This window comes from Sprattus sprattus (genome assembly GCF_963457725.1).
Source record: "Sprattus sprattus genome assembly, chromosome: 3".
Classification (NCBI taxonomy): Eukaryota; Metazoa; Chordata; class Actinopteri; order Clupeiformes; family Clupeidae; genus Sprattus; species Sprattus sprattus.
Genome location: NC_137922.1, coordinates 18617495 through 18628661, shown reverse-complemented (window position 1 = coordinate 18628661; position 11167 = coordinate 18617495). Strand labels below are relative to the sequence as shown.

The window sequence follows — 11167 nt, the reverse complement described above, 5'->3', positions numbered from 1 at the left end:
ATGTACTATTTAGTAGGCTGATGAGATTAAAGGTTTGAGATTTTGTTACAATTTTAACAGCATAAATGATAAAACAGTGTTAGTCATACGAGATTGATTATGGGGAGAATATAAAATGTGTAATTACTGAACCGAATCAGGCATGAAGAATACAATCATAATAAGAACATATCTATAATACATTCATACATAATGACTTAATAACAGTAACATAGAGATACTCAAATAAGACATGGACCCCATGACCATATCCAGAATGCTTTAAATGTTTCCCATATTATTTGTACTGTATTTGAAATGGAAACATACCAGAAATAAACTCTTCATCTGAACAAAGCCAATTTGTCCCATTATTTAAACGACGAGGGAACCCCCCTCCCTTAGGGCATTTGGCCTGAGGCAAAATCTCAGCTAATAAAAAGCCATCTGGGCACTACACAACTCTCATTTCTCACCAAACGACAGGTTCAGAGTTCAGCTGAATAAGTGACTGATTTATGAGTCATCTCAGAAAAGAATAGGCCCTACTACTCTCTGTGTACTAGAGCCCAGCAGTCTAGACTTCTGGGAGTGTCCATTCAAGGGAGTGGCCACTACACTGGAAGCACTTCCTTCAGGTAACCCAGTTCAGCTTAGTCCAGGTCAGAGTTCTGCTCAAAGAGGCAAAGAACCACAGTCTAGGATGACGTCACTGTTCCACAGGAGACAACTTCCAATCAAATCTCAGATCACACCAGTCTTTGTCTATTCCATGAAGTGTTGGTTCAGTTCGGACTGAAAAATGAAGCGCAACGTAATACAAATTAGTATGTAATGTTTGCAAACGCACTTCTGTGTATCTACAAAATCTCAACAAGAGCCTTCTCTTTAAAAAAAACAGACAGGCCAACCCAAAATATCTAAAACATCTCAGAATATTACCAGCAGCAGACGTCAGAGAAACGGAGAAAAGACTGCCTGGGAGTGTGCATCGGTATGGGTGCCTTCAACATGTGCACACATCTGTCTGTCAGGGGCATGGTGATGGATGATTTATCTCACCTCACTGTTTGGTAGGCTATTGCCCGAGCTCTTTGCTCCGTAAAGAGTAATGGGTGGGTTGGGTTAAATAAACCAACCATGGTATTATGCCATGAATAGCTCTCTAAGGACCGCTCTTGAGGAAAGTGTCAAGGGTTTCACTGTCATGGATATATGACTGCAAGTGTGTGTGGTACTTACAAAAGACCATATGGATATGTATATGGTTTTCGTTTAGTCTCCGAGGTCCTTAACATCCTCATAGATACAGCCAAAGACCTACTACATGGTTAAGCTGTTTTTCTTAACAATGCTTCTTTTAAATATGACCTAGCTATCACTCCCAGAAAAAAAAGAAAACAAAATGGCTATTCATCTTCAGCCACTACAGCTATTTGTGCTGATTCATTTGACTGAAATGACCTTTCTCAGCCTTTGTCAACAAGCTTCAGCCAAGTTGGCCATGCTGTATCAGCTCCTAGCATCCTGTATCAGAGACAGCCACCAGACAGCAGAGAGTATTTGGGCTACTCAGCCGCTAGCATCCTGTAGCAGAGACAGCCTCCAGACAGCAGAGAGTATTTGGGCTACTCTTTCATTGTAAGTCAACATCTGCTTCTTTACTTCTAAGGGCCTCGCTACAAAGCAGCCTTGAAAAGATGAGTTCAGGTGCCCGTGACTATGTGAGTAATGATCTCGGTGTGAAAACTGGCAAGTCTTCAGACTGACCCGTCAACAGTGGCGGCCTCCTTGTCCGCCGGTCCCCACTAGCACCAAGAGAGCTAGACCAAATAGCAGGGGAGTGGGGGGGGGGGGATGCCAGAGGCACACCCATGGAAAGACTGGAATCCCTCAAAAACTGCACTCAGTACCATCGATACCAGACAAGAGCGAATGGCATGTTTCTCACAAAGCGTGCAAGGTTCAATGCATCTGGAAGTGCCCGACTTTGACCGTCTGTGTTGGATTTATGACTCAGCCTAAAAAACAAAACACAAACAGCAATGCAAAGTATGTCATGTTGGGAATAGAACTGGGGGAAGACATGTTTCTATATCCTTTTTTCACAGAAATATGGTACTAATTATAGGGCCTGTAAATGTGTATGGGTAATGACAGAAGTGAACTACCAGGAGTCTGGGCTGTTATTTCACATCCTTGTATGAATGACTGTTTGAAAAAGGCCAACAAGGCCTAACACAGCAGGGGATTTGCTTTGGTCCAGGAATCCTGGAGCTACAGTGGTCTATGCTTTGACAGGACTTGACTACTGACACTTTGTCACATATTTCACCAGGCAGTGTCTGCTTGATGTGTTGTCAGTGTACACACAGCCTTTGTACAGAGCGAAGGCTCATGCTGATACACCAGCTCCTCAAAATAGATACGCTACCAACCTTAGCCACATACATTTCTACATCAGTTCTATTCCATTTTTAAACTAAAACTTAAAGACTTCTACCGCATTTTCAAACTTTTTGCTATGACAACAGCGACAGCGATAGCGACAGTTTGCTAACCCACAACGTTAGTTGCTCAGCCGTTGTTCACTCTATATTATGGTATTCATTCGCACAATGTTTGCGAAGGGTTTTATAGCCTCGAAGACCTTTAACCACAAGTTTCCTAGCACAGTGGAATTATTTGGATTGATGCATAATTTGAAATGCTATGCTAGGTAACGTTTCCTTTCTTGTTAGCTTAGCTAAAAACGCTTCGGTCACTGTAGATTTTCTAACTTAAAGGCACCCAGTGCAACTTTATGTAAACATTCAATGAAAAATAAACATTCAATTCCTAGTCTTTTTTACACGTAGTAAGTTTCAATAACTCCATACCATTACATATCGACATTCAAGGAGCAAAGATGAGATGTCGTTGTGTGGTGAGAACTGATAGAAAATCGTAAACAACAACAATCACCGGTGGGGAGAAGCCATTTTTCCATTGACTGGAAGCCTGCTTTATTTATTGTAGGTTACAAAAAATAAAGAAAATGGTGGCGATTGTTGTTGTTATCGATTTTCTATCAGTTCTCACCACACAACGACGTCTCATCTTTGCTGCTTGAATGTGGGTATGTAATGGTATGGAGTTATTGAAACTTACTACGTGTAAAAAAGACTAGAAATTGAATGTTTATTTTTAAGCCTCGAAAGTTGCACTGGGTGCCTTTAAACAAATAACTCTTGCTAGTTTTTACTCTGTGGTGCTTTGGATGCTGTGTTTGTTTGCTTGCATGTTGTTTGTTTAATGATCTTTTACATAATGTCTGTTTTGCTTTAGCTTTGAGAAAGAGGCATCCAACTCCACCACCCTTGTCAAGAATTGGCCCTCAGGGAGCCGATGCCCTGGATTCCACCATGTTTCTCTTTTGGTCCGCGAGCCCAATTCTTAGTGTCGTTGCCTTGGCAGTGCACGTCCATGAATTTGGCAGGTAGAACTTCTGAAAGAGCACTGAGGGGAGGGGGGTATTTGTTTGGCTGTGGTCAACAATCTTTCTCCAGAATTGTTGACCACACCTGTAAACACCTTTTTGTTCAGAGAATGTCTTAACCACAGCCCAGCCCGGCCTCACTAACATCAGTGAGAAGACTTGTCTGATTGGGCAGGGACAGCACCACAGGGCAGGGCGTGGAGCTAAAGCCTAATTTATACTTCTGCATCCCTCTCCGTCCTCGAAAAAAAAATGGGCGGGCGGGGGCAGGCGGTTGATTCAGAAAAAATTGAACGTACTGGTCGGGCTTACATACTACTCCGACGGCTATGCGTCCTAAAGTCTATTCAACCTATTCAACGCCAGACCGCTGGGTGGGGTAACTACTGTTTGTCGAGCCCGTAGCTACCACATAACCTCTTTATTGGAAGTCATTGATTGTTTTTCCTCCCAACTGTCACTGACATGACACGGATGCTGCTTCAAGACCCGTCGGGCAGGTGCAGTCACATGGGCCTTGGAGACATGTAGTACAGTCAATGCTAATATGTCTAATGCTATATATTCACTTGAGTAGGCAAATGTATCTCCATCGTGGTGGTCATTTTTTTGTGAAAAACATTGCGATTTATAACAAAACGATATGCTTATCTTACATACAATACAGAAACTATTATAAAACGATCCAATAAAATGAATACGTTCTTATTTTCTTTGGTATTTTTGTCACATTCATACTGCAATGATCGCTGGTTAACCTTTGAATAACTACAACGCTATGACAATGCACTCATTGGCCACGAGACGGTTGCCCTTGTCAAAAAGTGGTAACGTGAATGTGTCACTATGAAACAAAGCATGCACACTTCGAACAAAATTACCCCCCAAACTCTGAGGACAGGGCCAGAAAAATAAACCCACGGTATTCATCATACATCATACATCATACATCATGCAGTGTTATAGTTATATCAGACACACAGCAAGAACATGCATACCTCAACATACAGTTGTGGGACTGCGATTTCAACCATGAATATGTTGGAAAAACACATACATTAGCACACTTACTAATGATCATCTGCCAGGCTCTCACACACGAAAAGTTGATTCCAAAACTCTCGAATTTAAGACAGAGTGGACTGACAAGTAGGCTATGCATTTGTGCTGCTTGTGGGCAGGACAAAACCGATGTGTTTAATCTGCAACGAGACGGTTGCCCTTGTCAAAAGTGTTAGCGTGAAACGTCACTATAAAACAAAGCATGCACACTTCGAACAGAAATACCCGTAGAACTATGAAGTAAGTGGCAGAAAATTAAACCCACTGCAGTCTTCATACCAATCCACATGCAGTGTTATAGTTATATCAGAAACACAACAAGAGAACTAACAACTAACAGACAATGGTTGATGGTGGAGCTGCTGGACTAGTTTGAGTTATAAGCAGAGGACGTGCTTGTAGCGATTTGAGCGACAACTACAACAACAACAGAACAGGAGACAGGTGGTACGTTCGTTTACTAGATTTTCCGCTAAATCAAGCGTTAGCGTATTCACAATAACTCTCAAAAGTGTGCTGCTAATAAGTACAACGTTGTCGTGCCGATTATGCTCTCACACGCCACCCTCATTGAGGCAAAAGTAATGTTTGACTCAAATGTCTTTCACTGCCGTTTTATGTAAAGTCAGTCATTCTAAATAGGTTCTACACATACATGAAATACATTTCCTATTTAATAGATGCAAAGTAATTATGCTGCCAGCATTACTCCGTAGCAAATTACGTTAGATGTCAGTTGAAGCTGGTTGGAGAAGGCACTTTCAACACCGAGCCACCAGCCAAGAGACCAACAGTGGTCGGGAGAAATGTACTTTTCGAGGGTTTATATAAAATACGGTAGCCTAATGCTGCATGCTGTGCAGCTTTGTAGTTTACCAAAGTCGTACTAAAACATTTTGACAGAAAACAGGAAATGTGAGGTCCTGACATGTGTGATTCCGGTGTTGTACCCGATTCAGCACCCCCGTCAGAATATGCACCCCCTTGACGCACCACTCGCTTGCCTAAACAAACGCAGGGGAAAATACTATACTACGATTTCATTATTTGTGAAAGAGATCGAAGAGAAGAACACAAGTGATTACAGTCTTTAGAACTGTTCTAAAGAGTACAAACAACCGATGTTTTTCTATGCAACCCTTGACGCACCACTCGCTTGATCGGAAAGGAAAGCAGTTCGCCTAAATAAACGCATGGAAAAATACTATACTACGATTTCATTATTTGTGAAAGAGATGGAAGAGAAGAACACAAGTGATTACAGTCTTTAGAACTGTTCTAAGAGTACAAACAACCGATGTTTTTCTTTCAAAAACCTCGGATAATAGCGAACGCAAAAGAACACCTTTTTGTTCTGTGGAAATATATAGCCTACCCAAGCCATGACTTCAAAATGAATTAATGTAATTTTGAATTAGCAAGTTGAATGTATTTGACACGGTGTTTCACAAGACTAAATAACGAAATGCAGTGTAGGATCTAACAGGAAGTGCAAATAAGCAGAAAGTGCAGAATATGTGCATATGAATGGCAGTGGTATATACTAGGATAGTATAAGATACAGTATGATACTGTACTCTGCTTACTCATACTAGTCCCATGTCTGTACTCTGAAAAGCATTTGATGATCGGATCAACAGAATTCTTTTAAAGGGGGGGGGGGGGGTGCATATCACGACAGGCCAATTTCATACCATGCAGAATAAGCACCCCCTGTTCAATTCTGCTAGGAAGGTGGCACATGCATGAAACTCACTCTGCCTACTCATACTAGTCCCATGTCTGTACTCTGAAAAGCATTTGATGTTGGGGTCAACAGAATTCTTTTAAAGGGGGGGGGGGGGGGTGCATATCACGACAGGCCTATTTTCACACCGGTCAGAATAAGCACCCCCCTTAAAATAATTCTGTTGACTCCAACATCAAATGCTTTTCAGAGTACAGCCAAGGGACTAGTATGAGTAAGCAGAGTGAGTTTCATGCATGTGACACCTTCCTAGTAGAATTGAACAGGGGGTGCTTATTCTGACTGGTGTGAAAATAGGCCTGTCGTGATATGCACCCCCTCCTTTAAAATAAGTCTGTTGATCCGATCATCAAATGCTTTTCAGAGTACATACATGGGACTAGTATGAGTAAGCACAGTGAGTTTCATGCATGTGACACCTTCCTAGTAGAATTGAACAGGGGGTGCTTATTCTGACTGGTGTGAAAATAGGCCTGTCGTGATATGCACCCCCTCCTTTAAAATAATTCTGTTGATCCGATCATCAAATGCTTTTCAGAGTACATACATGGGACTAGTATGAGTAAGCACAGTGAGTTTCATGCATGTGACACCTTCCTAGTAGAATTAAACAGGGGGGTGCTTATTCTGACTGGTGTGAAAATAGGCCTGTCGTGATATGCACCCCCCCTTTAAAAGAATTCTGTTGATCCGATCATCAAATGCTTTTCAGAGTACAGACATGGGACTAGTATGAGTAAGCACAGTGAGTTTCATGCATGTGACACCTTCCTAGTAGAATTGAAGAGGGGGGTGCTTATTCTGACTGGTGTGAAAATAGGCCTGTCGTGATATGCACCCCCCCCCTTTAAAAGAATTCTGTTGATCCAATCATCAAATGCTTTTCAGAGTACAGACATGGGACTAGTATGAGTAAGCACAGTGAGTTTCATGCATGTGACACCTTCCTAGTAGAATTGAACAGGGGGGTGCTTATTCTGACTGGTGTGAAAATAGGCCTGTCGTGATATGCACCCCCCCCCCCCCCCCTTTAAAAGAATTCTGTTGATCCGATCATCAAATGCTTTTCAGAGTACAGACATGGGACTAGTATGAGTAAACAGAGTACTGTATCATACTGTATCTTATACTATCTCATTATGTATATACCACTGCCATTCATATGCACATATTCTGCACTTTCTGCTTATTTGCACTTCCTGTTAGATACTAAACTGCATTTCGTTATTTAGTCTTGTGAAACACCGTGTCAAATTCATTCAACTTGCTCATTCAAAATTACATTAATTCATTTTGTAGTCATGGCTGGGGTAGGCTATATATTTCCACAGAACAAAAAGGTGTTCTTTTGCGTTCGCTATTATCCGAGGCTTTTGGAAGAAAAACATCGGTTGTTTGTACTCTTTAGAACAGTTCTAAAGACTGTAATCACTTGTGTTCTTCTCTTCCATCTCTTTCACAAATAATGAAATCGTAGTAGCCTATAGTATTTTTCCATGCGTTTATTTAGGCGAACTGCTTTCCTTTCCGATCAAGCGAGTGGTGCGTCAAGGGGGTGCATAGAAAAACATCGGTTGTTTGTACTCTTTAGAACAGTTCTAAAGACTGTAATCACTTGTGTTCTTCTCTTCCATCTCTTTCACAAATAATGAAATCGTAGTATAGTATTTTTCCCTGCGTTTGTTTAGGCGAACTGCGAGTGGTGCGTCAAGGGGGTGCATATTCTGACGGGGGTGCTGAATCGGGTACAACACCGGAAATGATGTTGTTTGGAAATTATGTCGTAAACTGGCCAATCACAGCCAAGGGGGTCTCCGACTCTCTCCGTCTCTTTAAGAAAAGTTAGAAAAAAGCGTTTGTCTCCGACCAGCTCTCCGACGGCTCTCCGACGGGTCGGATGGGCGGCAACACCTGGGTGAAGGTGTTACCAAGGCGTGCCAAGGCGTGCCAAAGTGTCCCTCTACGACCAAATCGGAGAGAATCGTAGAAGTATAAAAATGCCTTAACACCTGGCTGACATCTGGCCCTGACCCCTCTCCAGGGCTCTGCACACACACTCTTTACACACACACACACACGGCTGCTAACCACAATCATACAGACTCAGATGATGGCCAGCATGCCTGAGGATGAACGGGGAGGCAGCCACGCTGGGAGCTTTAGGGCCAGCCGCTGATGTAATGAGCCGGGAGTCACCGACACTGCACCAGCAAGACCACCCTGGCGAGTAACGATGAAGCTTCCCCGCTACAACAGAGAGAGCTGGCTTGAGACATACCTCATCTAAGTCCAGCTGGCAGCCCAATTCAACGGGGGCGGGCAGGCTACTTTGGACTGGCTAAGACTCTTCATCGGCTCTGGTCCTGCTCCTACTGGCCATGGAGTCGTCAGATATGGAGACCTGGCGCTCCAACACTCCACTGCGGTAGTACCAGGTGGGTGCACCAATGGAGCTTGTGGGCGTAGACATCCTAGGCATCTTTTCCACCGCCGGCAAGGGTAATCGCTACATCCTCGTGACAATTGACTACTCTACCAAGTGGCTAGAAGCGTATGCAGTTCCCGACCAGAGTGCTCCCACCACCACTGAGCATCTGGTCAACAAGATGCTCTGTCATTTCGGTGCACCAGAGGAGCTACACAGTGACCAGGGATGGAACTTTGAAGCTGGCATATAAAGCGAGTTATGAAAGCAGCTTGGCATAAAAAAAAGCATGGCATACCCAAAGTGATGGACTAGTTTAATGTTTAAACCGCACTCTGGGCAGCAGCCGTCTTGTGGGCATAACAGACAGCAATCAGGAGTCTACAAAGTGCAACCCTGCAGCCCTCATGTTTGGACACAAGATCCAGAACCCTCTGAATTAAGTGTTCGGGCTGCCTCCAAAACCAGAGGTGAAGGTTGGGCCTGGCCTGGACTATTTGTACCCACTGCACCCCCACGTATCACACATAAGGAGGTCCTACTCATGCCTCTGTCAATTACTGCCATGTTAAAAAAACACGTAATGCAAACCAAACCAGACCAACTTTAAGAATTAAAGCGGTAGAGGTGGGAACCCTTATGAGATCATCGTTCCCCCTGCCTGAGCAAGACACACAGCGGCCCTGATGTAGTCTCGTCAAATTACATCTTACTATTTAAATGAATACACACAAAATTACACCTGCTCTTCTTGAACACATGAAATGGTAAATATCTAGTAATACACTTGACACATACACTGACTTAACTTTGCGTTAACTCTCCGTCCACACAATTTGAAAAACAAAGAAAGACAAACAAAATCAGTCACGTCTGCTCTAAATGAAATATGCGATGCCTAGCGACAGACCTGTTAATACTGTAAACGTGCAGAACACAATGCCCACAGCCGAACTCCATTCTACAGCATCGTCCGTCTGGACATTAAGCTCAAGTCTCTGCTTGCCATGACACACCCGCCCTAAACTGCCTCACCGTCACTCTAGTTATCTCTAAAGTTTATCGTGACTGGTGGGTTCAGTGTTTAGTGCCTATTACATATTTACTAACAACTGCCGAAAGTAATTATATTACCATACTTCTGTCAAATCAATGTCACCGAAAGGTTGAATTAGCAAAAGTAAAGATTTTAATATCAGAGACCTATTCAACGTTATTGGTTTTACGCTATACTATTTGTTATAAGGTTGTATTACAAATGTGGCTGCTATGAAAAAGTTCAACACCGGCGTGAGTCTAGATTGAAGTTAATGAACAGGTAATCACATGGATAGGCGAACTTTACAACCTATTTAGTTGACATAGTTTTTTTGGAAGTTATAAATAGTTTATAAATATCTACTGACTTTACGTTTGTCTGTCATTCAATGTAACATCTCGATAGGGTCATTGCATTCCATCATAACTGTTATTTTGCTCACCTTTTGAAAGGAGTTGCTGAAGCCGTGAAAACGAGGAAGCTTGTGACCCAACGCTTAGCTGAGAAACTGAACGACAATCCGTACTTCCGCCTCCAACTCGTCTTTTCTCGCTGGCCGCGGGGAGGAGGGACACTTTATTCGCGTCACTGGCTGATGGGCAGAGAGGGGATCATTCCGACCAAGTTCACAGGGAAACTTTCTCAAGATTAGGCTATAAGTGCACTGAAATTTTGTATTAAATCCATGTCCATAACATCTCCCTGTTCTCACATTCCAGCTTAAGTTTGGCTTTAAGAGGAATGGTGACATTTATAAATTGCGCGTCAGGATGTGGTGGTCTGGTAGTATCCTGATGCTGCTTAGACAGTGAAGGGAATGGCGTGTGACTGAACAGTGAGCCGTTATAAAAGTGACGAAGGTCAGCCAATCTCACAGGTAACATGAATTCCACAGGAAAGGAACAAGACTGAGTCTGGCAGGTGCCGAAGGAAACAAAAGGATATTAAGCGTCACAGTGTGGAATCAGGAAAAAGACAGCAGACCGTAGAGGAGAACTGGTTTAACTCCGTGTTAACTTTATGAAATTAGTGAAATAGGGTAGCCTACTCGTTGCATTGAACGGTTTTGGATGGTCTACATCAGCAGATTGACAGATCAGATAAGAAGGAAGTTTGAAGTAGGCTGTAATAGCACTCCCTGGTGACGATTGTTGGAAGCAAAATAGCGTCAAAAGCCATTCGTTTCACTGAACCTTGCTTTATTTATTTTTGGTAAGCTGAGAACATCGTATCACATTAGTAGTATATCAGAAAATAACTAGAAAATGCATTTCCTGAAGGAAATACCAGTGCATGAAATGCAAAAGGTAAGACAGGAAGAAGAAAATAAAGAAGAGTGAAGCAGAGAGATGGAAGAAGGAAAGAAGAAAGGAAAGAAATGTGGAAGAAAGGAAAGAAGAGTGAACAAGAGTGTCTCTGGATAAAGACAGTAAAGAG

The 11167-nt window shown here is 42.7% G+C and overlaps 1 protein-coding gene across 1 annotated transcript in view; it reads right to left on the bottom strand.

Moving 5' to 3' along the window:
• pdlim5b (PDZ and LIM domain 5b) overlaps window positions 1-10233 on the bottom strand; it is a 68202-nt gene extending 57969 nt beyond the window's left edge. The window contains exon 1 of the mRNA XM_080834062.1: window positions 10173-10233. The gene's annotated coding sequence lies outside the window, so the exon portion shown is untranslated. The remainder of the gene's footprint in view (window positions 1-10172) is intronic.
• Window positions 10234-11167: the final 934 nt, after the last annotated feature.